At 51.4% G+C, this 27,985-nt stretch overlaps 1 protein-coding gene and 1 long non-coding RNA gene across 4 annotated transcripts in view; both read right to left on the reverse strand.

The window, feature by feature from the left end:
• Positions 1–7,719, reverse strand: part of LOC140389695 (uncharacterized) — a 101,814-nt gene extending 94,095 nt beyond the window's left edge. The window contains exon 1 of the long non-coding RNA XR_011934451.1: positions 7,458–7,719. This is a non-coding gene — a long non-coding RNA (uncharacterized lncRNA). The remainder of the gene's footprint in view (positions 1–7,457) is intronic.
• Positions 1–27,985, reverse strand: part of sphkap (SPHK1 interactor, AKAP domain containing) — a 667,284-nt gene that overhangs the window by 348,226 nt on the left and 291,073 nt on the right. The window lies entirely within an intron of this gene.

The following is a 27,985-nucleotide window of genomic DNA, read 5'->3' on the forward strand; positions in this document are numbered from 1 at the left end:
ATTTTGGTAGGCATTGTTCAGGCACTCTGCATTTTTGAAATTATTAAAATATAATTTTAGTGTAGAATGTGCATCCATTCACATATTGCCATATGACCTGTGCACCGCTAGTATTAGGCGATGTGGAGGAGGGTGCTGGAGGTTACTCCCATGTGACTACAGGCACGGCATGTAATAGCAGTCGAGGATCTTGCTAATAAACTGTTGAAATTATCATCTGTGTCATCGTTGCCCCACAACCACATAATAATACAATCAGGACTGCACAGTTGAAGCTCAACCCTGCCAAATGCAGATTCCGAGTCAGTGAGGTCCCCTATGTCAGCTAGTGCTGACCGCTGAGGGATGTGAAGACAGATCCAGACATAACATTGGCTCTACAGAAAATGTCCACTCCTGATGATAAACATGCACTTCAGCGTTTCCTCAGCATGACAAACTACGTATCAAAGTTCATACCTTACTACAGTGAAGTGACTGCACCCCTGCACCAACCTTTCCACCAGGATGCAGAATGGTGCTGGCAGAAGAACCACAATAGTGCATTCAACAGATTCAAGGATCTGTCTTCAGTCTCTCCAGTGTTACAATACTTCGACATCCAAACACTTGTAGTGTAATCAGTAGATACGCGTCCGGATGGGCTTGGAGCAGACCCATGGCTTTTGCATCAAAGGCCCTCAGTGATACTGAAACTAGCTACGCACAGATCGAGAAGGAACTTCTCACCCTTATCTTTGTTATAAATTTAATTTATGGGCATCCTGACACCATTGAAACTGATCACCAGTCACTCATCACCATCTTCAAAATGCCTCTCTCCATATTGCGTCACTATGCCTGCAGCGAGTTATGCTCAAGCTCCAACGATACAACCTGAGTGTGGTCTAAAAGTATAGTAAGGAACTATAATCAGCAGATGCCCTTTCCAGGGCTCACCTACCTATCACTGAGCATACTGAGCATCAGAAGGACATCAACATTATGACAATCCATGTGCTGTTATCACGGAGAACAAGTGATCTCAAACCTGCCATGCAAACGGACCACACATGCAAACAGTTCCACAACATCATCGTGAAAGGCTGCTCTGCATTGGCAAAAGAGCTTCCTCACGAGTTCTGCAATTTTTAGGCCATGAGAGAAGAGTGGAAGATGGACTGATACTGCATGGCCAGAGGTTCATAATCTCTCACTCTCTGCAGAAATTATACACCTAGCAGCTCCACAAAGGGCAGCCAGGAGTTGAAGCAACAAAGTGCAGGACAAAGGAAACTGTGTACTGACTGTCAATGTATGGTGATATAGAAAGGGATGTGTATAGGTCTGCGCTATGCAATGCACTCAGGTCTCACCAAACCAAAGAATCACTGCACCTTCATGAGATTGCAGACCTTCCATGGGCTGATGGATGTGACTGGGAAGGGAGACAGCATCTGCTCCTTGTTGAATCATTCTCTGGGTGGTATGAATTGCATCATAGAAACACTTTACCCTGCAAGACACTCCACAACAGCGAATGATAGACAATGCCGGGCAGTTTGTGTGCAGGGAGTTCAGGGACTTTGAACATGTTACAAGCAGCCTCCTTTATCCACAATCGAATAGTTTGACAGAGCGTGCAGTACGTTCAGCAAAGCACCACTTCAAGAAATGCTTCCGTGAAAACTCAGGTTCTTATACTGTGTTGTTTAGTCTGCGCAACCTGCCAAGGGAAGGTCTGCTCTCACCAGCACAGAGAATGTTCTCCAAATGCACCTGGACCCTGAATACTGTTGCCAAAGCCCTGCTGCAGCTTAAAGTGCAAACAAATGTGAAGGAAACCCTAATTAAATGGCAGCAAAGACGGAAGAGCTGCCATGACTGCAACACCTGTAAACCCTGGGCTCTGGAGCCAGGTCAGACAGTCAGAATAATAATAATCTTTTTATTGTCACAAGTAGGCTTACATTATCACTGCAATGAAGTTACTGTGAAAAGCCCCTAGTCGCCACATTCCGTCGCCTGTTCGGGTACACGGAGGGTGGATTCAGAATTCTCAGCTGTTACGGGAATTGAACCCGCACTGCTGGTCTTGTTCTGCATCACAAACCAGCAGTCTAGCCCACTGAGCTAAACCAGAATGCAAGCTATGCGCAGTTATGACAAACTGGCCGTTGTGCCCAGCCATGCTCCCCAACTGTGGTACCGTGCCCCTTTAAATGGGCGAGTTCCCAGAGGGTCATGTGAACCAATTGGCCAATCGGGATGGAGTGTGCGAACCCTGGGGGCTGAGCGCTTTTTCAGTTTCCCAGTTAGTTAGGAGTTTGGAGTCTTAGAACGTCTTAGCCTTTTATCTCATTTACTGTATATAATTACTACTGTCATGAACCGTTATTTGTTAATCAACCTGGTGGTTGCCCATCTGTCAGGATAATACACCAATCAAACAGCTACATGTAGGTGGCACCTCAGGTGGTGCCATGTATGCCAGGAACTGGTGTCACCTGCTTCAAGTACCTGAACTAGCCACTGAGGTTGACACACCGAGTCTGCAGTCTGTGCCTCCCACACCAGCAGAGATGGATACCCTTCCTGCTATGAATGCAACAAGCCCTGCAGCCAACATGCCCACCTAAGAGTCGCCTGCTGCTTTCTGCCATGTGGACAATATCCTGTCTGCCTTCCGGCACAGCCAACTTATGTGACTACACGCTCAGGACAGCTGAGCAGTTGAAGACCGAGCTTAAGGACTATGTACCATATGTACCAACTTAAATGTATGTATGTGCTGGTTCTAAAGTGGGAGGGGGGCAGGGGAGGGGGAAGGAACGTGTCTGGACCTTGCGCCAGTTTTTAATTCAAGTTCATGCTCTGTGTATTCAAGTCCTTCATTGTTTATTTTACTACCTTTCCAGTCCTGTTCTTTGCATGCAGTTACAGATAATGGAGAGAATTTACAATGTGCATCCGTTCACATATTCCCATAAGACCCATGCACTGGTAGTGATGGGTGATGTGGGGGAGGGCACTGAAAGTTACTCCCACATGGCTACTTGCATGGCATGTAGGAGTAGTAGAAGATGTTGGGATTTGGGATGTCAGAGGTTCCACAATTTTCACAATCTTGGAAGGCCTACTTATCGAGCATTCAGGACAACTGCCTCGGCTAACAACAAAGCATCAGGAGAAAGTTTTGTCACCCACAAGAATGGCACTTGCAACATAGACACAACATGACAATTGATTGGCAAGATCACCAGTGTCCTCAATTATTGTGGCTCATTCCTAACCAGTACTGCATTCCCAGGTATTTGGTGCCCATTATATATCAGAAAGGTGTTGAACAGCACATCACTGTTTCTTCAAGTATAGAGGGTCACTGATGCTGCCATGGGTCCAACCTGGAACCTTTGGAAATATGAGAACATAGCCAGATTTTGTTAATTATACGTTGGACATTTACTTTCTGCCCTGCAGAGGTATCACATGAGAATTCATGAAATTTGGTAAATGAGCTAATAGTTAGTCTGGAAAAACAAGTTTGGAAGTGCCATATAGCTTGTCCATGGTACTATTAGTTTGTCCCAGGTTCCTTCACCTCTTCTCCTGCTTTTGTTTCCAAATACTGCTGGTTCTGTCTCCAATTGCCTGATTGAGTTCAGCTCTAACAACGCTCAATAATCTTAACACCATCCAGAACAAAGCTTGATTAGCACCCCATCCACAAACATTCAAACCCTCCACCACCAAAGCACAGTGGCAGCTGTGTGTACCATCTAACACACGCGCTGCAAGAATTCACCAAGGCTCCTTAGATGGCACCATCCAAACCCACAACCATTACTATTTGAAAGGACAAGAGCAGCAGGTACATTGGAACATCGCCACTTGGAAGTTCCTCTCCAAGTCACTCACCATCCTGACTTGGAAATATCTTGCCGTTCCTGCAACCTCACTGGGTCAAAACCTTGGAACTCCCTCCAACAGTATTTTGGGTATATCTACACCACACGGACAGCAGTGGTTCAAGAAGGTAGTTAACCACTACCTTTTCAAAGAAAATTAGGGATGGGCAATAATTGCTGGCCTGGCCAGCGAAGCCCGCACCCCATGAATGAAAAACAAAAAACATTCAGTCTGGACTACTTACTGCTGGAGAGAATGCCCTGGGGTGTCAGTCACAGCGAACATCCTCACAGCCTGCTATGAAACAGGAGACATCATCGGATTGCTCAGCATTACTTGACACTTGGCTCTATTTTCTGCCTCAACGGTGGATTTTCCACCTACTCCCTTTTTTCTGCCACGTCTTTCCCTCATGCAACCTTTGGAAAGGCTGACCAATGCTTAAAAGATTGTCACCTTTAAGCTGGAAAAGCTTTACGTGCCTCCATACCCCTTATCAGCAGCCTTTAAGTGGTGGCACCATTTTATTAAGGGTACCATACTAGTTCCAAGGGTTTCTATAGAAACCCTACAGTGCAGAAGGAGGCCATAGCGCAGAAGGAGGCCATTCGGCCCCAGGTTTGCACTGATCCTCTGAAAGAGCACTCTACCTAGACCCACTCCCCTGTCCTTTCTCGGAATCCCGTGCATTTATCATGGCCAATCCACTTAACCTGCACATCTCTGAACTGTGGGAAGAAACTGGAGCACCCGGAGAAAACACACGCAGAGAACATGCAAACTCCACACAGGCAGTCACCCAAGGCTGGAACCGAACCTGGGTCCCTGAAGCTGTGAGGTAGCAGTGCTAACCACTGTGCCACCGTGGCTTCATGCATCCCTTACACATGCTCTGAATTTGGTGTGGTGAGCTTTGCAGGTCTGTCCTGCCGCTGGCCCTGTGGAATTTCCTTGCGGGGAGGGAGGTGTGAGGGGGAAGGGACTGTGTTTTTAGTCGGTTCACAAAATTGCTGCTGCCTATAGAGCAAAGGCAAATGATTAATGTTGCAGTTATCTGGAGCCTGCACCAGCCTCATTAGACCAAACCAGGCAACAAGGAAGGAGGGACATTGGAAACTACTGACCAACACTGAGATAAATTGCAATGGTAAATGCAAGGTGCCAGTAAAATGGTTGCATGAATATTATCCAGTATTGTTCCCTGTCGATGAGTGACATCTTGCCGAGAGCCTGCCCTAAAGTCAACATGATCAAACGTTACTTTAAAAATTACATCAAACTTAAGAAAAGATACATTGGCATTAGCTAACTAACACTACTGATATCTCTTATAACCCTTTTTGATGTTCTCTGTGCTTCCAGCAAATATGTAGCAGATGTTATAGGAACAGTTTGAAAGTAACTCCCAGCTCTCTAGCAGATGACTTATTCCTGCAATGCTAAGCCAAAACCTCCATTGTCCTTCAAAAATTGTTCCATTCAGCTTGGGTTTTCTGGATGCAATTTTCACCAGCATGGCCCACTCCCTGTTCCCTAAATCTCTGAGAGCGCCACTTGTTTCTTCTCTTCCTTTTGAACAGAAAAAAAACTCTCACCAGCACCCTTCTTGGTTGTTAACACAAAACAATCCTGTCATGATATTCAAGAGAACATCACAGCACATAAACACATACATAATGATAGACAGAGCAACGGACCAATTAGCACACATGACACGACAGCCAATCACAGACAAGCGCATACACAGTACAAAACAAGAAACATGACACTTCCAGGGCAGTCCATTAGGAGACGGCACAGGGCAAGGACCTCAAAGTCAGACACTCACACAGTCACCACGTGCTGAGTACCAAGTTTGTTGTATAAATAGTTTAACAGAATAAAACTGCGTTGTACCAATCGCAACCGTGTTGGTTCGTCTGTATCTCAGAGCACCCAACACATCAAATCCTTCTTTGCTTCTCTGTTGTTATATCTTCTTTGTCTCTCTACTTCCCAAAAAACAGCTATAATTTGCCTGTGAGACACCATGTAAAGGTGTTAAGACTGTCACTTGGAATTTAAACAGATTTCTATTTGAGTTTCTGTCCCCCCATGACAACCAGATCACACAAGGATGTCTCCAAGCAGGTGGTTACCATGACTTCATTCTCCTCCTTTTTAGAATGTCCTGTTTTACCTTAAGTTAAAGGGGACATTTTAAAACATAACCGTCTTGTAAAGTGCAGAGATCATGACAAAAAGCAGAACAAACCAGCTACCACAACAGACGTGGAAGAATCACCAGCAGAGTAGTGGCATAGCCCAGCTTGAGAAAGTGGGCCCCGATCGCGGGCCAGGCCACCGTGGGGGCACCCCCCCGGGGCCAGATCGCCCCGCGCAGGACCCCGGAGCCCGCCCGCGCCGCCTTGTCACGACGGTAAGGTAGGTGGTTTGATTCTCGCCGGTGGGACAGGCATTCCAGCAGCGGGACTTCGGCCCATCGTGGGCCGGAGAATCGCCGGGGGGGCCCGCCAACCAGCGCGGCGCGATTCCCACCCCAGCCGAATATCTGGTGCCAGAGAATTCGGCAACCGGCAGGGGCGGGATTCACGCCAGCCCCTGGCGATTCTCCGACCCGGCGGGGGTCGGAGAATTCTGCCCCTGAAATTCCCTCTGCCCAGATGCTGCCAAAAGTACTTAGGGCGCTATTCACGCACCCCCCCCCCACGCTGGGTGGGAGAATCGCCGGGGCGCCGCGCGAATCGCGCCACGCCGCCCCGACCCCTGCACGCGATTCTCCCACCCCCCGGAAACCAACGGTGCGCGATTGGCACCGGGCCGCTCAGAGAACCGGCGAGCGACGATTCTCCGGCCCGGCTGGACGGAGCAGCCACTACAACACGACAGGTTCCCGACGGCGCCGTCCAACCCTGGTCGCTGCCGGCGGGTACTCTGCGGGAATGCTTGGGGGGGGGGGGTGGTGCCTGTGGTGGAGGGAGGGGGGCTCCTTCACCGGGGTGGCCTCCGATGGGATCTGGCCTGCGATTGGGGCCCACCGATCGGCGGGCCGGCCATCCCCCCCGGGCCTACCTCCTTACGCGCACGGCCCCAGAACACCGCCGCCATGTTGGTGAGGGGCCAGCGTGCTAAGATGTGCGCAGGGTGGCACGGCCCAACTGTGCATGCGCAGGATTGGGCTGCCCCGACTGAACGTGCGCGGGTTGGCGCGGCGCCAAGGAGGCTGGAGCGGCATGAAACACTCCAGCGCCGTGCTGGCCCCCTGTGGGGGCCAGAATAGGTCGTGCCCGGGCCCTGATCGCGCCATCGTGAAACGCAAAGGCATTCACGACGGCGCAGGCACTTGGCCTCCATATCGGAGAATCATCCCCTTAGTATTTTCAGTATTCTGTTTTTATTTATTTAATTCATTAATTGTCCCTTACTTCATTTTTCATTAGCTCAGAATAATATAATAAATAAAATAATGATAGACATGCAGAGGAGAATATTGGAGAAGATATTCTGTGGCGTTGCACAATGTACATGTGGACAAGGCAGTGAGTTAATTGGATATCTCAAGTACTTACGCGTTTCATTGTGAATGTCCTGAGTATTGCCTGCAGGTGATCCTTTCTCTCCACAGTTCGGCTTCACAAGGTTGTCAAGCATGCAAGAGGCAACACTGATCTTGGAGGTCTTGGCAGGCCTGTACTGCAGAATATGTTCCGATCTGCTCGGGTTATTTGAAGCACAGCTTCAAGGTGCCATTAATTTGTGCTATTATCAACCTGACAGATGAATAAACCTCATTGTATCAGATTTTATCTTTTTGTTTGTATTTTTCAAGGAATGTCATTAGAAGACAGCCTGGATTTTTAGGAAGCTCGCTCCCTCAGATAAACACCTGCCCAGCACTGTCTTAAAATATTTTAAAAAATGATTGTTTCCTGGGAAACAGGAAATGACTTCTTAAGGGGAAATTGAGATAATTTTGATTGTTCTGAGTAACATTGCTGTTGTTGCTACTGTACATACACTGTCTTGGGCCTCCTTCATTCTGGCATTCTCAGGCCAAGGGTGGGGCTTAGTTAGCACCACCACCAAAATGGTAGGTTTTTTAATTTTTTTAATGTGGAGCTAGGAGAATCAGGACTCTCCCCCCGCCCCCGGCTTTGCTGTACTTCAATAAAAGCAAAATACTGTGTATGCTGGAAATCTGTATAAAAACATAAATTGCTGGATTAACTCAGAAAGTCTGTTGGCATCTGTGGAGAGAAAAGCAGAGTTACGCATTAAGGCCATTGACCCTTCTGCAGAACTGAAAAGGGATAGAAATGTAATTAATTACACCGTTGGAGAGGGGAATGAAGCAGAATGAAAAGTCAGGGATAGGTTGCAGCGAGGGACAGAGTGACAAAGGTGTCATGGACACAAGACAAAGTCGTGCTCCAATGATTCAGTGATGCCCACGCAAACTGGAAGAACAATAGCTCGGCCTGAATTCTCTGCTTTTCACCGCCGGCAGCGAGAATCGTGATCGGGCGGAGAATTGTGCGAAAAGGAAAAATCGCGATTTGCACCCGGTACTGGTTCCGGCACCATGGGGCGAAATTCTCCCCCAACGGCGCGATGTCCGCTGACTGGCACCAAAGACGGCGCCAATCAGACAGGCATCGCGCCAGCCCAAAGGTGCGGAATGCTCCGCATCTTTGGGGGCCGAGCCCCAACATTGAGGGGCTAGGCCGGCGCCGGAGGGATTTCCGCCCCGCCAGCTGGCGGAAATGGCGTCTGTTGCCCCGCCAGCTGGCGGAAATGGCGTTTGTTGCCCCGGCAGCTGGCGCGGAAATGCGGCGCATGCGCGGGAGCGTCAGTGGCCGCCGACAGTTTCCCGCGCATGCACAGTGGGGAGAGTCTCTTCTGCCTCCGCCATGCTGGAGGCCGTGGCGGAGGCGGAGGGGAAAAAGTGCCCCCATGGCACAGGCCCGCCCGCGGATCGGTGGGCCCCGATTGCGGGCCAGGCCACTGTGGGGGCACCCCTGGGGTCAGATTGCCCCCCCCCAGGACCCCGGAGCTCGCCCACGCCGCCTGGTCCCGCCGGTAAATACCAGCTTTGATTTACGCCGGCGGGACAGGCAATTTCTGGGCGGGACTTTGGCCCATACGGGCCAGAGAATTGAGTGGGGGGTCCCGCCAACCGGCGCGGCCCGATTCCCGCCCCCGCCCAATCTCCGGTACCGGAGACTTCGGCGGGGGTGGGATTCACGGCGGCCAACAGCCATTCTCCGACCCGGCGGGGGGTCGGAGAGTGACGCCCATGACCTTTTCTGGGAGAATTCTGCCCAAAGTCTGGTTGCTGCTTTGCAAATTCAGAGTGAAGTCATGTTTGCTGATCTTGTTGCCATGGGAGTTCAGACTACTGCCATTGTAGCTGCAGATACTGGTGTGCAAAGGAGCTTGCAGGATCTAGCAGCCGTGCAGCAATCTGTCCTCAACACATAGTTAGGATTGCTGAGCCACTACCCCGTGGGAGTGGAGGCGGCACCATGAAGCACAGACTTGCTGTCCACTCTCAGATCACAGCATTTGTCTTCCAACCACTGACACTCTGCCACTACCCTTACTGCCAACCCTGCCTGCTGCTTGCTTTTATGTTAGCATTGTGGACCAGAGGATGCTGTGATGGTCAACAATGGAAGGAAGGTAAAGTATGGGACTATTACTGAATTGGCTTGCTTTTGCTGACATAGATGTCAGATGATCTGTCATTTTAAAGATTCTTTCACAGGAGATGCCCATCGCTGGCTAGGCCAGCATTTATTGCCCATCCCTAATTGCCCCTGTGATGGTGGTGGTGTGCTGCTTTATTGAGCTGCTGCAGTCTATGTGGTGTAGGTACACTCACAGTGCTGTTAAGGAGGGAATTCCAGAATATTGAGCCAGTGACAATGAAGGAAAGGCGATGTAGTTCTAAGTCAGGATGTTATGTGACCTGAAGGGGAACCTGCGGGTGGTGGTGTTCTTGTTGCCCTTACTAGTTGCGGTCAGTTAGTTCAGTTCGCCGGGCAGCTGGCTCATGATGTGGAGCAATGCCAACAATATGGGTTAAAATCCCGTACAAGCTGAGGTTATTAATGAAGGCCCCGCCTTCTCAGCCTTGCCCTCGCCTGAGGTGTGGTGACCCTCAGGTTAAATCACCCCAGTCAGCTCCCTTTCAAAGGGGAAAGAAGCCTACGGTCATCTGGGACTGTGGTGACGGTTCCATTTTTATTAATAGGTAGAGGCCATGGGTTTGGAAGCTGCCATCACAGGATCCTTGGTGAGTTCCTGCAGTGTTGTAGACGGTACATATTGCTGTCACTGTGCATCAATGGTAGAGGGATTGAATGTTTGTAGATGGGGTGCTAATCAAGTGGGCTGCTTTGTCCTGGATAGTGCCAAGCTTCTTGAGTGTTGTTGGAGCTGCACTCATCCAGGCAAGTGGAGAGCATCCAAGAACAGTCCTGATCTGTGCTTTGTAGATGGGGGGGGGCAGGCTTTGGGAGTCAAGAGCTGCGTTCTTTGTTGCAGAATTCCAACCTCTGATCTACACTTATGGCTGCAGTATTTAGGTGGCTGGTCTAATTCAGTTTCTGGTCAATGGTCACAGAGTCACTGCGGCCACCAAGGTGGCTCAGAGAAGACCTGCCCTCCGAGGTTGGGAGTCTAAGGCGGACACCTCAGCTCCAAGCCAGTGAGGAATGGAGGGACATCCCCTTCCCCAGGGTGGGCCTCAGATTCAAGCCTGCCTTCCTGAACACTGTTTGGGAGGTATTGGCAGGGGCAGTCAGCGCTGCCAGGAAGAGAGAGATGGTGATCAGAGGTTGGGGTCACTGGTGAGTCCCCTGCCCTGAGAGGGGCAGAAAACCAGGGAGGGTTCTGTAGATTGCAGAGCAGGTGTCTTCTGGCTGGAGTTATCTCTATTGATCCCCTGCTTCTTCTGCAATAGGGCAATGCTTCTGAGGAAACACCTGGTGGGCTCCTGATTGAGCTTGACCTTTGATGATACAGCTGGCTTATGTGAGTGTCCAGAGGGGTGGCCTAGATGGGCTCCCTGATGACCAGAGGCCTTCTGAGCATTTAAATGACACAGGCAGCACTCAGTAATGTGAGCAACCCACTAATTTAGAGGGCAAACAGGAGTTATTTGTCACATGGACGATGTCCTTATCCATGGGTCCAAAGAGAGGACCATGACCACCAGCAAAATGTTCTCAAAACCATTGTAGCGCAGGTCTCACTTTAGATAAGATGGGTGAATTCACCAAAACCTCCAATTTCTGGGGCACATCATTCAAAGACACTGGCTGGTGTTCTCCACCCGTCAAGTTATGACTGGCGTGAAAGGTGTTACCAACCACTCGGGCGTCAACGGTCCTCGATTGTCAGGTATGCTCCCCTCCCTAGGGGGCTAGGTCAGCGGCGGAGTGGTCTCCGCAGCTCCAGCCGGCGCGGCACATATGCTGCGAGTGCGCACAGGCGTGCCATGGCCGCCGTGATTCCGTGGATGCGCGTGGGTTCCCGTCTCACTGCCGGCCCCCAGGCAATATGGCGGAGCCCTACAGGGGCCCGGCGCGGAGGAACATCGGCCCCCACGGAACCAGCCCGCCCACCGATCGGTAGGCACCGATTGTGGGCCAGGCCACCGTTGGGGCCCCCCACCCGGAATGGGATCCCCCCCCTCCCCCCCTCCCCCCCCCCACCCCTCCAGGACGGCCCCGCAGACAGAACTTCCAGGTCCCGCCTTGTGGGACCATATGTGACCCACGCCAGGCGGGACTCGGCCGAGCTTGGTGGGCACTCGGCCCGGAGAATCGCCGGGGGACTGCTTTGAATGGTCCCCGACTGGCACGGCGGCGATCCCGCGGGCACCCGAAAATCGGCACCGGGGAGCCGGTGTCGGGGCAGCGTGGCGCGATTCGCTCCCCCCCCCCCCAACCCCCCACCCCGCCCCCGGGGCTTCTCCGACCCAACGCGGTGTCGGAGAATCCCGGCCAGTGTATCATCGTAGATCAGAAAAAAACAAAAGCCATCAGTGACTTCCCCCAACCATAGTGTGTCACTGATAGCCAGACGGTCCTTGCAGGTTCAGACGGTCAACCAGCTTCGGAAATTCATTCCATACCTAGGCACCGTTACAGAATATTTTAAACATCTTCCATGAAATGGCCAACAGTGGTTCTGGGGTATTGAACAAATCAATACATTTCAGTGTATCAAAGAAAGATTGGTCTCTTCAGATGTGCTGGCACATTACGATCCAACATTGTCCACAATGCCTGCCACTGATGCATCCTCAACAGGCCTTGGAGCCTTGGAGTCCTTCAAATCCAGAAGCACAACAATGTGAAACTGGTATACTTTGCCTCCAGACCATTGACAGAAACTGAGAAATGCTTTGTTAGCAGAGAAAAGGAGGCACTGACAGACATATGGGAAGTGAGAGGTTCTCTGACTACCTGATGTATTTACCTTTCCATATCAAGACCGAATGACAAGTTGCTAATTACCCTCTTGAATTCCATGGAGATCGTCAACATGCCCCTTCCCATTCAAAAGTTCCAGCTTTGGTTGATGCATTACCAGTACAAAGCTGTGTATGTTCCAGGAAAGTCCCAAACCACAGAACTATGGTGGACCAAAATGTTGCCAAGGACTTCATGTCTGTTTCCAAGCTGGAAGCGTTCTCTTCGACCATAATGAACTTCTTGCCAGCCTCCACCAGAAATGGTGGAGGATGTCCAAAGAGCACAGGAAGAGGATGTGTACTGTGCCCAAGTACGAGAACTCTGCCAGGAAGGTTGGTTGAAATGTAGTCCTGCTGACCAGCTCCTCTGTAAATACCATGAACAATGCAAATACTTAAGCATAGTGGGTGATCCTTAGGTCTTTCATCATTGCCCGGTCAAGTCCACGTGGGAAGAGATCCTGCTGAGGCTCCATGGAATTCACCTGGAGATTGCAAAGTGCAGAATATGCATACTGAAATCTGTGTGGTTGCCAGACGTTGTTGTCTCCAGCCACACCTGTAAAAGTAACAGCCTGTAAATTCTATGAAACACCCACCTGGTGCCAACCTGCCTCACACACTGACCTTGAGAGAAACTGGGGCCTGACCTCTTTGATTTTCAGGACAGGCTACACTCATTACTGCATATTTTTACTTCAGATGTTTGGAAGTGGCCAGACTCCACAACACTACAGCTGAGTCTGTGACCAAGGTTCTGCAGGCCATGTTCTAAACACATGGGTTTCCAGATGAAATCGTCTCAGATAATGGGCGCTATTATCCCCCCCCCCACGCCAGGTGGGAGAATCGCCGGTGCGCCGCGTGGATCGCGCCACGCAGCCCCGACCCCCGCACGCGATTCTCCCACCCCCCGGAAACCAGCGGCGCGCGATTCGCACCGGGCCACTCGGAGAACCGGCGAGCGGCAATTCTCCAGCCCGGATGGGCCGAGCGGCCGCTACGACACGACAGGTTCCAGGCGGCGCCGTCCACCCCTGGTCGCTGCCGGAAGGAACTCTGCGGGAACGCTGGGGGGGGCGGCCTGTGGGGGAGGGAGGGGGGCTCCTTCACCGAGGTGGCCTCCGATGGGGTCTGGCCCGCGATCGGGGCCCACCAATCGGCGGGCCGGCCACTCCCCCCCCGGGCCTACCTCCTTCCGCGCGCGGCCCCAGGACACCGCCACCATGTTGGTGAGGGGCCGGCGTGCGTAAGACGTTCCCCACTCGCCCCAACTGCGCATGCGCAGGATAAGGGGGCCCCGGCTGTGCATGCGCAGCCCCATTTGGCGCTGTCTAAGGACGCTGGAGCGGTGCGAACCACTCCAGCACCGTGCTGGCCCTCTGTGGGGGCCAGAATAGGTTGTGCCCGGGCCCTGTTCGCGCCCCCACAGGGGGCCAGCACGGCGCTGGAGCGGTTCACGCTGCTCTAGTCCATTTGGCGCCGCGCCAACCCGTGCTTGCGCAGTCGGGGCAGCCCAATCCTGCGCATGCGCAGTTGGGCCTCGCGGGGAACGTCTTACGCACGCCGGCCCCTCACCAACATGGCGGCGGTGTTCTGGGGCCGCGCGCGGAAGGAGTTAGGCCCAGGGGGGGAGAGGCCGGCCCGCCGATCGGTGGGCCCCGATCGCGGGCCAGACCCCATCGGAGGCCACCCCGGTGAAGGAGACCCCTCCCTCCCCCACAGGCCGCACCCCCCCCAGCGTTCCCGCAGAATTCCCGCCGGCAGCGACCAGGGGTGGACGGCGCCGTCGGAACCTGTCGTGTCGTAGCGGCCGCTTGGCCCATCCGGGCCGGAGAATCGCCGCTTGCCGGTTCTCGGAGCGGCCCGGTGCGAATCGCACGCAACTGGTTTCCGGGGGGGGTGGGAGAATCACGTGCGGGGGTCGGGGCGGCGTGGAGCGATTCATGCGGCGCCCCGGCGATTCTCCCACCCGGCATGGGGGAGGAGAATAGCGCCCAGTAGATATATTGAGTTTCCAAATCCATTTGCCCCACAAATGATTTACTAGTAAAAAGAGATATTGCAGCCTACATAGATTCAGTTAAAATCTATTTGGTGGCACAGTGGTTAGCACTGCTGCCTCACAGCTCCAGGGTCCCAGTTCAGCCTCCCAGATTGCCTTGATCCACTACAGTTTGCCTACCGCTGCAACAGGTCCACAGCAGACGCCATCTCCCTGGCCCTGCACTCAATCCTGGAACACCTAGATAACAAAGACACCTATGTCAGACTCCTATTTAATATAATAATAATATTTTTATTGTCTCAAGTAGGCTTACATTAACACTGCAATGCATTACTGTGAAAAACCCCTAGTCGCCACATTCCGGCACCTGTTTGGGTACACTGAGGGAGAATTCAGAATTTTATTGACTACAGCTCAGCATTCAACACCATTATTCCTACAAAACTCATCTCCAAACTCCATTGCCTGGGCCTCGGCACCTCCCTCTGCAACTGGATCCTGAATTTCCTAATCCACAGGCCACAATCAGTAAGGATAGGCAACAACATCTCCTCCACGATTATCCTCAACATCGGTGCAACACAAGGCTGTGTCCTCAGCCCCCTACTATACCCCTTGTACACCTATGACTGTGTGGCCAAATTCCCCTCCAACTCAATTTCAAATTTGCTGATAACACCACCGTAGTGGGTCGGATCTCAAACAATGATGAGACAGAGTCAGGAATGAGACAGTGCAGCCACTTAAAATGGCCAACTCCCGATTTAAAATGGCGAACAGCAAAGGCTGATGGGAAAGTCAGCCAACAAGACAAAAACCAGCAGCTGCAGGTTAGTGTGTATTTACCTCTGGAAAGGCCAGACACTATCGATCCCAGCAACCATCAGCATAACAAAACAACAGCCATCTGCATACAATGAGCAATCCCCGGGAACAATAAGCAACATTTAGTCACACAAAGCAAAACCAGACTCTCCGGCGCCAACAGAAGCCTACACAAAAGGAGGTGAACGACCACCTCAAGACTGCCCATCGATCAGGGAACGCCCCAGCATTGGAGAAAATCGAACCAAGCGATTGGGACAAAGTCCAATCACTTGGGACCAGGTACAGGGTCCGCCCCGAAAGGCGTGAAGCCCCTGGGAACTATAAGAATTGAGCCCCAAGTTCAAATCGCTCTCTTCGCTCTTCTCCACCGCTTCTCCAGCTCTTCACTCTTCAGCAGCTGGTCGAAACTGTAAGTCTTACTTCAACGCTCGCTACGAGATAGGCGCTCCTAGCTACCAATCTGTACCAACTTCGAATCCCGCAGGCTCAGAACCCGAACGAAAGGCCATTTGTTTCCCTGACCTGGTGGGCCCGTTCCAAGTTAAGTATAGGCCTGTTAGTTGTAGAAGTAGCTTAAACGTAGAATTTGTGCATGAGTAGTGATTACTGTGTATAATAAATGTGCTTTGATTTAAATCTTACTAATCGGTGTATTGGATTATTGATCATTACTCGGACTTGAACCACGTGGCGGTATCATAAAGATACCTGGCGACTCAAGAGCAAAGGTAATAAAAGAGAGCAATTGAACTAAGGCAAAGTTAGCAACAACAGAGAATCTGGTGAACTGGTACGACGACAATAATCTCTCCCTCAATGTCAACAAAACAAAGCAGTTTGTCATCGACTTCAGGAAGCATAGCGGAGAACATGCCCCTGTCTACATCAATGGGAATGAAATGAAATGAAAACCGCTTATTGTCACAAGTAGGCTTCAAATGTAGTTACTGTGAAAAGCCCCTAGTCGCCACATTCCGGCGCCTGTTCGGGGAGGCTGTTACGGGAATTGAACCATGCTGTTGGCCTGCCTTGGTCTGCTTTCATGGCCAGCGATTTAGCCCTGTGCTAAACAGCCCCTGTGAATGAAGTAGAAAGGGTCGTGAGCTTCAAGTTTTTAGGTGTCCAGATCACCAACAACCTGTCCTGGTCCCCCCATGCCAACACTATAGTTAAGAAAGCCCACCAATGACTACTTTCTCAGAAGATTAAGGAAAATTGGCATGTCAGCTACGACTCTCACCAACTTTTATAGATGCACCATAGAAAACATTCTTTCTGATTGTATCACAACGTGGTATGGTTCCTGCTCTGCCCAAGACCGCAGGAAACTACTAAAGGTCGTGAATGTAGCCCAATCCATCACGCAAACTAGCCTCCCATCCATTGACTCAGTCTACAATTCCTGCTGCCTCGGAAAGGCAGCCAGCATAATTAAGGACCCCACGCACCCCGAACATATTTTCTTCCACCTTCTTCCGTCAGGAAAAAGATACAAAAATTTGAGGTCACATACCAACTGACTCAAGAACGGGGCAGCACGGTAGCATTGTGGATAGCACAATTGCTTCACAGCTCCAGAGTCCCAGGTTCGATTCCGGCTTGGGTCACTGTCTGTGCGGAGTCTGCACATCCTCCCCGTGTGTGCGTGGGTTTCCTCCTGGTGCTCTGGTTTCCTCCTACAGTCCAAGGATGTGCAGGTTAGGTGATTGGCCACACTAAATTGCCCCTTAGTGTCCAAAAGGTTAGGTGGGGATACAGGGATAGGGTGGAGGTGTGGGCTTGAGTAGGGTGCTCTTTCCAGGGACTGGTGCAGACTTGATGGGCCGAATGGCCTCCTTCTGTACTGTAAATTCTATGATCCTAAAATGGTAGGCATTTTAAGACTGCATAATGCTCTGTGCAGTAAAACCTTACATTTCATAAGAACTGAGAGCTTTTTAAAAATAATCAATGAAATTCTTTGCCACTCACATGACATTAACCTCGAGGAGCAGGTGTGCAGTGTTATTAATGGGCTAATTATATAGTTAATAACATAGTCTGCAGCGGTTCTGAATGGGGTCATTACAGAGCTATTAGAGTAGCTCGAAAAGCTCAGGGTTGGAAGGGACTCTTGTAAATTGTGTGAAGGGAGGGGCGGGCAGGAATGATTTTGGGTGAAGATAAATATAGCTGTCAGCAAACAGCGCCAACTTGATAATGCAAAGTTCCTGGCATTGAGATTTATCCATATAAAAGGACTAATTTCCAGGGCTATGCTCTATGTGCCAAAGACGTCTGAAATTCCCCCAAATCCTATCAAGCGGTTTTTCAAACTTCCCTGGGAGCCACTAAAACAGGCCCTTGCATATCTTAATGAATGGTCGAGTATGTGTTTTACGACCCTTTCCTGAAATTGGGCTGCGTTCAACATAACCAAGTTGATCCGGGGCCTAACCAGTGGTCAGATAAAGGCCTATCACCAAAAAAAATGAACGTCTTTAAAAGAATTCCCACCTGCCTGTGTGTCCAGACACAGCAGAGGGGCACCTTCCAGCAACACAGCAGCCCCAAAGATGGCTGTGCATTTCCACTCCTGCCAATCGCATATCCTCATCTCCAGGCCAACCTCACGGCTGCCAGGACCATCACAAAATGGATGTCTACTTCCCCAGTCAGCTTATTTTGAAGACGAGCAGGCGAGTTGCCCCCTGTGGCCGGGCCAACATTTACCCCTCAGTCGGTGTTATAAAAATCTGCTCACTAGCACATTACTGTTCGTGGGAACTTGCTGCGCACAAACTGGCTGCCACGTTTCCGACAAGAGTGGCTACAATTCAAAAACGACTCCATTAACTGTAAGTGGTTTGACATGTCTGTGGTCATGAAAAGCAAAAATAAATGCAAGTTTTCTTTCCCTTGAGGATGAGCTGAAGGTGACCATAGCTCCTCCATTTAATTTAAATGAGGCCCGACACTCATTTTCAATTGGTCCCAATGAAATTCCTCAAGTTTAAAGCTTATGGGATGGATTCTCCGTTTGGGAGACTAAGTGCTGACGCCGGCATTGGGATCAGTGGCGTTTTACGCCCGAAAAAACGACGCAAGACCTCCACCGATCCTCCATCTGGTGGGGGGCTAGAAGGCATGCTGCGTATAGCCCCCGGCTCTAGCTGCGCATACGGCTGGCGAATTGCAGGGGGAAACAAGCAACATGGCGGCAGCCGCGCGCGGTCCCGGCGTACCAAACTGTGCCCCCCTTTGGCCAGGCTCAGCACCCTGTACCACCCCCCCCACCAGTGTCCCCAGCCCCCGCCAAAACCCCCTCTGCCCTCGGACCCCCCCCCCCACACCCCCGACTGTGGCGCTGCTGGATTTAGTCCGCAGTCGCCAAGCCGGGTTCCCAAAAAAGAATAGCACATCGAACTCGGCCCATCGGTGGCAGAGCATCAGGGAGGGCCGCAGGTAACATCCATCACAGGTACACTGCAAGTACGTCATTTGGGAGGGGGCTAACCATTGCAAAAGTGCTACCGCCCGCGTTTCGGTGGCAATGGGGATTCCCTGGCCAATCGCCGCCCCCTGGGCGCGATTCTGCAAAATGGAGACAGAGTGTTTGCGCCGTTGTGAACGCCGCCGCTCCAGCCTCCCTTCCCGGTGCCAAATGGGCACCACGCCAACCCGCCCCCCCCCGATCCTTCGCGCAGAGTTCCCACCGGCAGCGACCCGGTGTGAACGGCGCCGGTGGGACTCTGCCGTTTCCGCGTGGCCGCTTGGCCCATCAAGACCGGAGAATCGGCGGCGCGGCCGCGGACAGCGGCCCGCGACCCGCGCTGCACCAAACGCGCCGGCGCAAATGCCCCGATTCTCTGCTCCTCGGAGAATCGCCTGCCGGCGTCGGACCGGCGCCGTGGGAAACAATGGCGCGAACGGCGATTCTCCCATACGGCGCGGCATGTTCAATCAATTAAGTTACCCTGCCAGAGAGTATTGGCACCACTTGATTTGGATATAAGCACATGCAGTCTCTGCACTCTATTTAGGGCAAATTGGCTTTAGAAGCAGCTACGTGGTATTTGTGAGAGCCCCAAACTTCACTTTGAGACAGGCAGGCCTTCTGCTTTAAGGGGCAGGGTTTCCCTTTTACAAGCAGAGCCTCAGTTGTATAAAATCTCCGGTCTAACTGCGGATTAGAGAAGGAGACCCTTCGGGGAGTGGAGGAGTATTGTAATTGTATCGAAATAAAGCTTGTTCTATCATTTCTACTTTAGTCTATTCATTCTGCCTACTGTGGATTCAACACTGGCCACGAGGTTTTAGTGCCGTCGACACCGGTTGCTCTGCGCCCGGCCCACCAAGCTTCAGCAGGCCCCACTGATATCCACCGAAATGCCGCCCATAGGAAAGCTGGAACCTTTTGATGCAGGTGCAGACAATTGGGGGGCAATATGTTGAGCACATGGACTATTTTTTCCAAACGTATGAGATGCACAACAAACTGTGATATTACTGACGACTTGCGGAGGGCCCACTTGTAGTGTGATAAAGAGCCTGGCTCACCTGGACGCCCCAGATTACCGGTCGTTCGTTGCCCCAGTAACCCTGGTGGGAGAGCATTTCGACCAGAAACCACAGCTCATTGTGCACTGTTTCCAGTTCCACACGGCTGCTTGGGCCCAGGCCGAGTTGATGAGTGACTTCCTGGCCTGCCTCTGGAAACCGGCTGAAACCTGTGAATTCGGAGTGATGTTGAATGAGATACTCGGGGACCGTTTGGTGTGTGGGCTCCACGATGAGGCCAGGCAATGGAAATTACTAGTTGAGGCCTACCTGGACCTCCATCGCGCAGTGGCGATAGCTATCTCCAGCGAAGGCGTCGAACAAGGGGTATGGAACTCTAGGGACTGACAGTGTTCAGTTTGGAACGCAATCACAAGCACCTATCATGCTCAGCTAGACCTGAGGAGGCTGGCCCCCGACAACGGGACACCTACCAGAAGAACATGGACCGGCAGAATAGAGGCCGGGGATGCCGCTGGATGTTCTCCCCCAACCAGAAGAAACAGGAATGTGACCACCAGCCAGCATGGGCCGCAACAGGCCACAGAAACTAGAGAGACAGGAGGCCCCGTGAGTGTCCACCTGCCCACCAACCATCTAGGTGTGACCACCCCCAATATGACAGGCCTCATTATGTGGAAGATGCGGACAGCACCGACCAGCAATTACACTGCGTGGCTGTGTCAAGAGTGGCGCCCACCCGGATCCCCCTGCGGATTAATGGACACTCAATTAATGGCAGCACGGTAACATTGTCGATATCACAATTGCTTCACAGCTCCAGGGTCCCAGGTTCGATTCCGGCTTGGGTCACTGTCTGTGCGGAGTCTGCACATCCTCCCCGTGTCTGCGTGGGCTTCCTCCGTGTGCTCCGGTTTCCTCCCACAGTCCAAAGATGTGCAGGTTAGGTGGATTAGCCATGATAAATTGCCCTTAGTGTCCAAAGTTGCCCTTAGTGTTGGGTGAGGTTACTGGGTTATGGGGATAGGGTGGAGGTGTGGACCTTGGGTAGGGTGCTCTTTCCAAGAGTCGGTGCAGACTCGCTGGGCCGAATGGCCTCCTTCTGCACTGTAAATTCTATGATAATAATCAATCTGCATGGAGCTCAATATTGGGGCAGCAGTGCCGGTAGTCAGTCACCGTACGTTCGACCGCATTCGGTCTGGTCTTCAATCGTTGACCCTGTTGGACACCAACGGGTGGCTGGCCACTTAAGTGGGGGAACTGCTGGCAATAGTGGGCACTTCAGTGTTTCCAGTCGAGTAAGGTCAACAGACTGCAAATCTTCCTCTGGCGGTGGTCCACGGGGGCAGTCCCAGCTTGTTGAGGCATGACTGACAACGTCATTCGCGGTTAGATTGGCAGCGGGTGTGCCGCATGCACCCACATGGTCCTGAGGGAATTCTGTTGAGGTTTCCATCTGTATTCCAGGATGGCTTGGGCACCATAAAAGGAGCTGTGGCCTGAATAAGTGTGGGCAGCACGGTAGCATAATAGTTAGCACAATGGCTTCACAGCGCCAGGGTCCCAGGTTCGATTCTCGGCTTGGATCATTGTCTGTGCGGAGTCTGCACGTTCTCCCCGTGTCTGCGTGGGTTTCTCCGGGTGCTCCTGTTTCCTTCCACAGTCCAAAGATGTGCAGGGGTCGGTGAATTGGCGATGCTAAATTGCCCTTAGTGCCCAAAAATGGTAAGGTAAGGTGGGGATAGGGTGGAATTGTGGGGATGGGGTGGAGGTGTGGGCTTAGGTAGGGTTCTCTTTCCAAGGGCCGGTGCAGATTCGATGGGCCAAATGGCCTCCTTCTGCACTGTAAACTCTGTGAAACTCTGTGACGCCATGGCTCAACCGCGCTACTTCTGTACCCAACCTGTCCCATATGCCTTACAACCCAAGGTGGTCGCTGAGTTAGACTGGATGGAGAACTTGGGCATCATTCGCCCGGTACAGTTCTCCGACTGGGCGGCGCTGGTCAACCCAGGTCATGAAACCAGATAGAATAGGATGCTTGTGTGGCGACTTAAAATAACGTCAACTATGTGTCTCGTCTGGACTGTTACCCGGTTCGTTGGATTGAGGACCTTTACGCAAAGCTCAGTGGAGGGCGCATGTTTACGAAACTCGGCATAAGTTACGCTTGCCTCCAGTTGTTCTTGGCCCCTGGTTCCAGACGCTTTGTAACCGTGAACACGCACAAGGGCAATATGAATACACCCGCCTGGCCTTTGGGGTTTCCTCCACATGTGCAATATTCCAGCGCGGAATGGAGAACATCCTGCGAGGCCTGCCCTGCATGGTAGTCTATCTCAATGATGTTATGATCACGGGCTCGTCCAACCAGGAGCACCCACAAAATCTGGCCGAGGTGCTTGAGAATTTTGAGGATGCAGCATCCGCCTCCAGCGTGAGATATGTATATGCAACGCCGGTGAAGTAACGCACCTCGGCTACCACGTAGACCGCCATGGCTAGCACCCAGTGGAAGAGTAGGTACAAGCAATTCGGCAGGCTCCTGTACCTGGTGGGCCCAACGGAACTCTGTTCATTCGTGGGAATGATAAACTACTAGTGCAAGTTCGTCCCAAACCTGGCCACCACTTTAGCCCCCCTCCACCGTCTGTTGAAGAAGAGGCAACACTGGGAGTGAGGCCGAGAGCAGCAAGCGGCTTTCATTGAGGTGAAACAACAACTCTCATCGTCAGACTGCTAACCTACTTCGGCCAATCTTACTGACCTGCGACACTTCTCCGTACGGTGATGGGGCCGCGCTGGCCCATGAAATGGATCTGAATGTCCCACCGCCTTCGCCTCAAGAATGTTGGCCAGTGCAGAGAAGTGGTATGCCCAGGTCAAGATGGAGGGTTTGGCTATCGTATTCTGGGTTAAGAAATTCCATCACTTTGTCGACGGGGATCACTTCACTGTTCTCATGAACCACAAGCCCATCCTAGGGCTCTTCAAGGAGGATCAGGCGTTTTCCTTCCCATTGCTTCCGCCCGCATCCAGCAATGGACATTGCTGCTTTCACCGCTCCGGGACCAAGATTCCCCAAACTGACGTGTTAAGTCGTCTGCCCCTGCTGACCAGGCCACCTACACCAGGGACGCTGTTGAGGTTATTGCCGCCCTCCATTTTATGGACTCGCTACTGGTCATGGCATTCCACATCCGCGGATGGATCCAGACTGACCCTCAGCTGTCCTGCGTCTGCCACATGCTGCAGTATGGGACTCAGCACAGGGCTGTACTGCAGGACCCAAAGGCCTACGGCACAAAGATGCAGGGGTTTAGCATTGAGGATGACGTGTTCCTTTGGGGGACCCGCGTTGTGGTCCCCGAATGTGGACGTGGCCCGCTCTTGACGGACCTCTACAACGGTCACCCTGGTGTGTCCAAAATGGAAGTGTTAACTCGAAGCTACATTTGGTGGGCCAGCATCAATACAAACATCGGACGGGTGGTGCAGCGCTGCATCCAGTGTCAGGCACGACAGAAGATTCTTCCTACAGCCTCACTCCACCCGTGGGAATGGCCAGGTTGTCCTTGGTCTCGCCTTTGCATAGACTTTGTGGGCCCCTTTCAAGAGGCGATGTCCCCATCGATGCCAACTCAAAGTGGACGGAGATCCTTGAGGTACAGGCGACGATGGCCTGGACCACCATCGAGAATTTTCAGCAAGCATGGCAGACCCGAGGTGCTCATATCAGACAATGGTAAGGCATGTACGAGTGCCGAATTTGTGGCATTCATGTCTGCCAACGGGATGTCACGTGAGGACCCCATACCACCCAGCTACGAATGGGCTGACCAAATTCATAGCGGGAGACACAGTACACGTCCGGAATTTCAGCGGAGGGGCCGTTCGGATCCCGGGTGTCATGTTGGTGAAAACAGGTCCGGTACCTTACCAAAAGCGGGCACAGGGCCGTGAGTCTAATCGCTACGTGGACCATCCCTGAGGCTGCGTGCCGGATACTCCCGCCCTACCAGCTGTTGATTTGGACACCTCACTGCTGCCCCAGCACCACTGGTGGCACCAACGCCCCCGGCTCCGCCAGATGACGAAGGTTCAGTGGTGATTTCTGATGACACAGATGCCGGATGAAGAATCGCTTAGCTTCGACCTGGAAACCGAGATGGATATTCTGCCACTGCTGGAGGTTCCCATGCTGGCTCCCATGGCGGTAATACCACCATCGTGCAAGCACTCGTCATGTAAACTTCACTCCCCGGTCCAATATACGCCTCCTGAAGCCGCGAGGTTGCCACCTGCATGCCGTCCACAGGCCGAAACGGTCGAGAAGCCTGGCGTACTTACCCATGGAGGTGGATGTTGCTCTGGATTTGGGGCGGGGGGGGGGGGGGGGGGTGGGGGGGGGGGAGAGAGATAGGGGAGAAGTGTTATAACCCCAATGGAGGTCCCAGGATCAGGACTATATGATTTCCCGTGACCTCCCAGGAAAATGAAGTACCTCTTTAAGAGAGGCAGGCCTTCCCCTTTAAGGGGGGTCAGGGTTTCCTCTTTCCAGCAGAGCCTCAGTTGTACAAAAATTCTGGCCTGGCTGCAGGTCGGGGAAGGAGACCCTGAAGGGAGTGGAGGAGTATTGTAATTGTATCGAAATAAACCTTGTTCTGTCATTTCTACTTTCATCTATGTTTCTGCCTACCGTGGATTCAGCAGTGTTGTTACTCGAGCAGCTTGGGTTGCCTGACATCCTTCCCTTGTTGGGAGGACGCATCTGCCATCTGCTTAATCCCTTACCCTGTGAATAAGGTAAAATTGGGAAAGATGCCATCTGGGAATTGCAATTTTGAACGCTGCATCGCATACCTCTGTGAAATTGCTTCTATGTATAATTGTTGGCTTCTGTTAAGGAGCAATGTTGAAATATCCAGACACAATTTCAAGGTTAAACTGAAATCAACTACCCTCTCCCCTTCATTCCAGTACACTGATTCAGATGTACCTATAATTGATTAACAGAAATTAACTTGCAAGAAGACCATGCCTAAACTGCATAATGAGCATCTGCTACTAAGCAGGATCTCTCATTAATGGATGAGTCTAAGCTCCATAAGAGACTTCTGAAAACTATCTTGGCTGCAAGTGAGCTGGTTTCAATGGTAAAAAATTGCAAATGCATTTTCCAACTTGCTTATTTTGTTTTAAATGCAGTCATGAAAATACTTGGAACATTACATAACATGGATAAATATTATGTGTTTAAGATTTAAGCGCCAGGTTATGGCAAAATAAAAGTCAGCACACAGCGTTACCTTTACAGGACCCAGGAATGGTTGGACTGTGACTCACGAGATGTTGTGTTAACATTCTGACAGATACTGTGGGAATACAGAGGCTGAAATAGCAACATGTTGTGCAAATTACTGCATTCTGAAAGGAATTGAATTCCTTCGGGAACCTCGGAGCAGAATTTTACCAACACCTCTGGTACAAATTGGCAATTTCTTACACATTTTCAAAATGCTGTTTCGTGTCAGACAATAAAAGGGCCGATTCTAACGAGGGGTGAGATTCAGTAGATACAGGGGGCAAAAGTAAATAACCTGTCATCCAAATCCCCCAGAATATGAAGGCCTTATTTACTTGCCCCATCTCTAATTGTGAGTGGAGGTCAACAAATTGATTCAGCAAGAAGGCCAACTTCAAGTTATCCTTGTGAGGCCGTGAGGTCCCTCCTTTCCTCAACTGAACCTTTTAAAAATGTTTTAAAAATAAAGCATGTTGCCTGTGCCTCCTCTCACTAGAATCTCAGGAGCCACAGATTAGTGGGTGTGCAGGCCTTTAGTTCGTCCCACGCCTAAAATGGCATGCACATCCCAGTGACATATCTGAATATGACGCATGACATTTAAATTAGATTCCCATTTCTTTGGGGTAGTCAGACTTCCTATATCGGAAATCAGGCAATTAAAGATGATGGTCAGTGGGGAGGTGGAAATGCTTTGGGAACATTGCACAAATCTCCTCACCATCTTAACCCTGCCTTCCATGCCATTATTGCCAATGTGGAGTGTGGTAGCGCTGCCCCTTTAAGCGGGCAGGCTCCATGGACCATGTGACCGTCTCAGGGCCAATCGCACGGAAGCACATAAAGCGAGGACTGTGTACCAAAGAAGACAATCGGAAACCCTGGCTCAACCTAAAGGGTTCACTCTCTGCTAAAGTTCCGCACGGAGGAGTTCAGGTTTGACAACCCTGACCTATATAGGAAATCCAGGTACACCTTACGGAAAGCCATCAGCGACGCCAAAGGACAATACCGGATCAAACTAGAGTCCCAGGTCAATGACACAAACTCACAATATCTATGGCAGGGCTTACACGAGATCACAGACTACAAAGCAAGGCTAGGCGGAATCTCTGGGGCTGGAGCATCCCTCCCCGATGAACTGAACAAGTTCCATGCCCTCTTTGAACAGTCAGCCAACCGCCCCAACAGCACTGGACACACTCATACCCACTATTACAGCCTCAGAGGCAAGAGCTGCCTTCTTGAAAGTGAACCCGCGGAAAGCGACGAGACCCGACTGATTCGCTGGGTGAGCACTCAGAGCCTGCACAGACCAGCTGCCGAGTGTTTTCGCAGCCATCTCAAACACCTCACTTCTCCACTCTGAGATCCCCATCTCCTTCAAGCAGACCACCATAATACCAAAGACGAACAAGGTAGCGTGCCTCAACGACTACCGACCGGTGGCCCTGACGTCTGTTATCATGAAATACTTAGAGCGGCTAGTCCTGAGACGGATCAATGCCAGCATCCCAGATGGTCTCTATCCATTGCAGTTCACCTATCGCTGCAACGGTCCACAGCAGATGCTATCTCCCTGGGCCTACAATCAACACTCGAACACTCGACAACAAGGACACCTGCGTGAGACTGCTGTTCATAGACTACAGCTCCACCTTCAACACCATTATCCTGACAAGATTAATAACCAAACTCTACAATCTTGGACTTGACCCCTCCCTCTGCAGCTAGATCCTTGACTTTCTCACTAACAGATCGCAATCTGTCAGGATAGGCAACAGCACCTCCTCCACAATAGTCCTCAACACAGGGGCCCCGCATCTCAAACAATACTAAAGAAATTTGGCATGTCTGCATCGGCTTCCACAAACTTCTACAGATGGGCCATAGAGAGCATTCTATCCATCTGCATCACAGCTTGGTATGGCAACTGCTCGGCCCAAGATTGCAAGAAACTGCAGAGTGTGGCAAGCTCAACCCAATGCATCACACAAGCTTGTCACCCTCCCATTGATCCTGTCTGCACCTCCTGCTGCCTCAGGGAAGCAGAGCCCTCCCACCCAGGCTTTGCCCTCTTCCAGCCCCTTCCATCAGGCAGAAGGTACAGAAGTCTGAAGACCCACACATCCAGACATAGGAACAGCTTCTTCCCCACAGCTACTAGACTCCTCAATGACTCTCCCTCGGACTGATCTGTTCCCTATAAGAAGACTATTCACAACGCCCAATGTTGCTCTTGCTTTGTTTGGCCCTTGTTCTGCGCTGTACCCAATCACTATTTGTTGATGTACCATTTGTCAATGTATTCTGTCAATTATTCTTTTTGTCTACTATGTACATACTGTGTACTTTCCCTTGGCCACAGAAAAATACTTTTCACTGTACTTCAGTTCATGTGACAATAAATCAGTCAGTTGAAACCCAGCCATTAGGGAGTTTGCGTGAGACCCTGGGTGCAGGACCCCAGGCAGTATGGAACAGGGACTCGGAAGTGTTAAGACCTGTTGTGCAGTGCACTGTGCCTCTTATTTAACTGCCTATGCCTTTCACCAATAAGCCCCATTTGTTAACTACACAAGCCTCCAGTGTATATCTTGAGCCACCACATTGGCGACGAGGTAAAAGTTTTCAATTGCAGCCGACAGTCGTTGTGAATCGAGGGGGGAAGGAAGGAGCAGTAGAGCATATAAAGAAGCTCCAGGAAGAACAGGAATCATTGAAACTATGAGTGGAAGTGCCTATCATTGGGAAACTAGACCCATTTGACCAAGCGGCTGAAGTTTGGAGTCAGGTATATCGAATGGCTCAGTTTTATTTTACCACGAATGAGATTAATCAACCCAAGTCTAAGGTGGATTGCTATCATTGCAGGGGCGACCATCCTCAGGAGACCTGCCATGATCGGGAGTTTGTGTGCTACCGATGCAACCGAAGGGGGCACATTCAAGCACATTGCCGCGCAAGG

This window comes from Scyliorhinus torazame, chromosome 14, assembly GCF_047496885.1.
Source record: "Scyliorhinus torazame isolate Kashiwa2021f chromosome 14, sScyTor2.1, whole genome shotgun sequence".
NCBI lineage: Eukaryota > Metazoa > Chordata > Chondrichthyes > Carcharhiniformes > Scyliorhinidae > Scyliorhinus > Scyliorhinus torazame.